Below are 5,391 nucleotides of genomic sequence, written 5' to 3'. Positions count from 1 at the left end.
CTGGGAGTCCATCATAGCACCATGTACAGGATCCGACCAGCACTTGCTAAAAGTTGCAAACCTAGGTAAAAATTTGCAAGTCTGGCTAAAAATTAATGCAGTTAGACAGAGTTCAACAGGAGAGGTGAACCTGCGCTCTGCAGCCGCTGTTGACAACGAGCCACTCTATGTGGGCTATTTCTAGGGCAGCTGCAAAACAGTGTTTAATTTTATCTCCCATATGGAAAACAAATGTCTGTGCTACCTGCTGGCCCCATTTCCAGAAAGAAAGAGTGGCGCACACACACAAAAAAACCCCACCACACGACCATTTGATTTACTATAGTTTCAGAAAGCACCTAAACCAGAACTAATCGAAAGAAACTCCTTTCATGTTTGCTGAAGATATCTTCAAGCCACAAAGTAAACACAAATAACTCATAGAAAAAAAGATCTAATAAAAACCTCAGGCATTTAAAAAAAAGTCATTTGCTAAAACCAGAGATAATTATACTGCACAAGTACAAAGCTCAAACACTTGAATGAAATCACAGCTTATATTAAATATATGCAGAAGATTAAATCGCATTATTTGGCTTAGATCTCATGAATAGTTTAAAGTCTAACCACTCCTCTATTGTTCCATTTATCATAAAAGTAGTAGAGAACACGACCTGATTTACAGAAAAAGCCTGCAAAAATAACACCACCTCCCAAAACAGACTGTTCTAGCTCCCGTTTCATTTATCCCCAGGAAAAAAAAAAAACCCACCAAACAAATAAACCACATCCCCAATTTTAAAAAGCCTCCTCAAATTTACCATAACCTCCCCAAACTGGCCAGCAGTCTCAGGGTAGCTCAGCACACCGACCTCGTTGCCGAACCGATATATTTTTAATTGAAATCTTTCTTGCCAGTTTTTCTATCACTCGTTGTCCTATGCAAGTACAAGCGATGCTTTCAGAAAACCCTTAATAATTTAGCAGCTCGGACTATGCTTACCCACATAGACCACATTTTTAGGCAGATCTCCTGATCTGCAGAGCGCGCTCCATCGATCGGGATCAACCCCACCGCTCTCCCCTACGTTTGGGGGTAAGGGTCAATAACACGTACCGTCCCCAGGGTAAAAAAAACATTGCACGTAAAGTACTAAGAGCCCATAGGTCCAAAAGAAGGGGCTGAAGGCGAGCACAGCTCTGAGCTCTTTTCTCACTGGAGAGGGTTTTTGCTGCTCAACCCTAAGCAGAAGAGGGAAGGCGACCTTGGGAAAGTAAAAGGTTGAAATTTAAACCAGTTTCCCTTCTCCTACGTTGAGGGTGAAGCTCCTACTGATATTTCAACCATAAAGAAAAGAGTATCACCAAGGAGTGCCAGCCAGGGGTAAGCTGGCTCCAGCCAAGGTGAGGGGGGAAGCAGGGGGCTAACCATCCGAACCCCCAGATCAAGCAGAACAAGCAGCAAGAGCAAAAGAGCCATGGGAAAAGGACCAATATGTTTTTAAAAAACCACGGTCAACACATGTTGAGGTTCAACACCCAGAGCTCATCCCTGGTCCCCATTGGGGATGCCAAAACAGTGGATGATGTGCTCTACCAGAGCTCCACTCACATCACACCATCCCTAATGTGATGTGCATCCAGCAACACAAGAGACCCTGGCCAGACCCTGTCCCCATGTCCCCTCTGTCCCACGGGCATGCTGCCTCACCATATGAGCTTGCAGGAAGGTCACCTTCACCAAGGACGACGGGCTGGAGAACAGCAGAGCCCAGCCAGGCTGAATTTCCCAGAAAAGCCGACAGCCAATAAAGCCACCGATAAAAGCAGAGAGAGACACGGTGGGGCAGGGAACACGGGAAAGGGCTACTTGAAAGGTTTAAGAAGGGTGGAGAGAGGAAATACAAGAGTTTTTCCTCCCCCAGATAAACGTACAGGAGGGCCCAGCCCTATCCCAGCCCCAGGGAGTGCCACACACAGCGGTGACAGCCAAAGAGACCTTTTTTGGTGTGGGGTTTGGTTTGTCTGGCTGCGGTTTTCTTTTTCCATGTGCAGGCAGTCTACCCCCAAATCACGCAGTAGCGCATCTTCCAGCAGACATGCCACATCGTCCCTAATCACAGCAGAAAGTCGGGACCACACGTGACGCAAAAAGCCAAACCCAGGCCAACGCCAGCAGACAGCGACTGGAATGGCATTACGTCAGAGCTGCCTTTTTTGGTGGAAAATCTGTTGCTCCTCTTCAAAGATAACCGCCGACCTTCAGAACTCCCCCCCCGCCCTGTTGGCAGCTGGGGTTATGAAACCATCGCTCATCTTGAAATACAGGCAGCATATTTCTATTTTTGGCAGCCCAAAAAGAAAAGTTCGAGCAGCACGCTGCTGGCATTGAAAATTCAGGCTCATAGGAACACTTCAGACTCGAGAACAGAAAAAGGCCTTTAAATAAGAGCTCAAGCGTTCTGCAGAGGTCACCCCGCCCTGTTGGCAGCTGGGGTTATGAAACCATCGCTCATCTTGAAATACAGGCAGCATATTTCTATTTTTGGCAGCCCAAAAAGAAAAGTTCGAGCAGCACGCTGCTGGCATTGAAAATTCAGGCTCATAGGAACACTTCAGACTCGAGAACAGAAAAAGGCCTTTAAATAAGAGCTCAAGCGTTCTGCAGAGGTCACAAAGCAAATACGAGGTCTTCCCGTCTTCAACCCTCTTCCTCCCTCCTTTCCCCGGCTCCAGCTGTGCACACATGTCTGCTCATCTGCAGCTATTTTAGCAGGGCAGCGAGCTCTTCACAGCAGTGATTTGTCCTGGTAAAAAATAAAAAGCAAACTGGAAAAAAAAAATCCCTCCAAGTTTGCAATTGTCAATGCTTGCATCAGCCAGCAGAGCTATAATTTGTTGGTTTTCCCCATGGCTTTCTGGTCCTCAGAAAGCCTGAATTCTTCAGTTATGGAAACAAAAAAAACCCCTAAATACTAGGTTACACATCCCAGCTGGGCCAGACATTACTCTGACCTCTGCCACCTAAAGACATTTCGCCCCTTTCAAAGTTTTCCCAGCATTTCAGTGCCAGGCTGCCGGCTGACCAGCAAGAAGCCCGTTTCCCAGAGCAGTTTCCTCCCTTCCCCACGGGAATTGAGCCCGCCCGGCGGCCCACTCGCTGTGGGCAGAGGCTGAGGACCCCCTTGCCAGGGGGTACAGCACCACTGCAACACCCAGAAGCAAAGGCTGGTACCCAGGGGTGCCCAGCCTGCACCCCCAATGTCCAGCTTTGCTCCCCCATTTCCCACACAACAGTCCATGAGAGGGACAGGAGGGCAGGTCCAGGCTGCTAAGGGTGGCCGAGCCCCACACCAGCATCACGGGCTGACCGAGCCCTGCACCAGCATCATGGGGTGCCCTCCACCCCTGCAACGGGTACCCAAGGTCCCAGTCCTCCCAGGCTGCTCACTCACGCTGGTTCAGACTAAGTTTTTCCATTCCAAAAAAGTAAAAGCTGTGGTTTTCTATCCCTTCCCTTGCTATAACTGCAGAGAAAGATTTCCACGGAAGTAGCAGGAGATAAAAGGGGGAAGAGAGGGAGAAATCACCCATTCCAGCCCTTGCTCCACAGCCAAAATCAGCTCCATATGCCCCAGACCCCATGTGGAGTATTTTCACCTCTGGCTACAACAGTAAGCAACCGATTCATGCCTGGGCCTACAGGCAGTTAAACCAGGATAATGGATCAGCACAATTCACCCCGTCAGGAGAGAAACCCTCAACACACGGCCTAGAATTGTTTATCTCAGGAAATCCTTTTGGCTCCCGTTCCTGCCGGGCTGGGTAACGTAGCTGCAGAGCAGCTCCAGCAAAGCACACGCTGCCCAGGGCTGACCGAGCGACGCCAGCGGCACAGCAGCCAGGTTTTGCACCGGGAGGGAAATCCGCTTATCCACAGAGACCCAGAGATGAGGTCTGAGCTGGCTCTGGGATGTCAGGCTTGGAGCATGAGGGGTTTTGGTGTGGTCCATCCCTGCACCCTGAGCTGCAGAAGTGAGCCCATCCTGTGGAGGAAAACAGGGAAGCATCCCAGGAGATGGTCATGATGACTCACAGCTATCCCACCCCTCCAAGCCATCTTCCCCAGACAGGCACTGGGATAAGGGCACTCCTGCTCCCACAGCTACCAAGACAAGTGCCTTCACCCAAGGTTTTCCCTCTCCCCACAATGGCACCTGTCAAGCAGAAAGTCCCACTTCCATCCACTCAGCTGCACTGGGAGAAACCACCCTGCAGAACTAATGAACTCCACAACATTAAATTGGCTAAAACAAAGGACGACAGCCATCTGGGCCTCACGGTTAATTTTACTGCGCTCCCTCCCTGAGCAAACATTTGTAAGAAAAGGTGAACTGGAAGGAAGGGGGAGAAAAAAATAAAATAAAAACCTTCCACAACTCAGAGTGAACAAAGCTGGCATGCAAAACACCACCCGGCGAGCCAAAACTAAAAATCAATATTGCATTTTAAGCTTGGCTTTGCAGCCCCTGTACAAGCAGGCACCCCCAGCACAGCCCCAGCAGCACTCGGGTCCTCGCATCACCCCTGGTCCCAACAGGCAGCAGCCACTTGGCTTTGTGCAAACGTAGAAATCGTAACAGAAGATGGCTGCTCACAAAGTGGGGGTTTTTTCCCCACATTTAATTTCCCAGCAGTGAGATTTCCCCTGCCACTGCCTCCCCTTCTTAAGCCAATTGAGACTCAGGCGACAAAGCACAACATCGCTGCAGTCTAGCAGTACTTATTTTTTATTAGTGCTGAAAATATTTGGATTGCAATTCAAAAGAAAAGCTTCAAATTGTCTAGTCTTGCCTGTTGCACGCCTTACTCGGCTTTTCTAGATCCTGCACTGTACAAGAAAAATCAGATCCCTGTTTTGTAAATCAGTGCATTTGCCACAATATTGCCAACAAATGACATCTACCACGTGAGCGTTGCCCGTTTTCCACTACAATGGTCTTACAAAATCTCATTAAGGTGTACAGCATACCTTACACCAGGCCAGACACGCAGACCGCTTGCTTTGAAAATACACACCCAGAAATTACCAAGCCCTCCGCACACTGCCCTACGAAAGCAAGGCTGGGGCCAGACCAAGGGCCCTTTCGCTTCTAGATCCTGCAAAATTCAGCTGAAATCACAGAGCAAGAAGCCCTCAGCGAAGCATTACTCATCCAAGGCCACAACGGAGGTTAACAGGAATCTTGGTCAAGTTGCGAACAAAAATAACGAGCTCAATTTGCTCCCAAAATACCCAGCTACGGTAGCGTCGCAGATGCTTAGCCCTCCCTTCTGCTGCAGCAGGAAAACAAAAAGCCCTTTACAAACAGCCGGATGAAAAATCAGTGCATTAAGCTTTTATTAAGGAGA

The sequence above is a fragment of the Eurypyga helias genome, unplaced genomic scaffold (genome assembly GCF_000690775.1).
Source record: "Eurypyga helias isolate BGI_N326 unplaced genomic scaffold, ASM69077v1 scaffold23146, whole genome shotgun sequence".
Taxonomy (NCBI): Eukaryota; Metazoa; Chordata; class Aves; order Eurypygiformes; family Eurypygidae; genus Eurypyga; species Eurypyga helias.
This window is presented reverse-complemented; position numbering follows the sequence as displayed.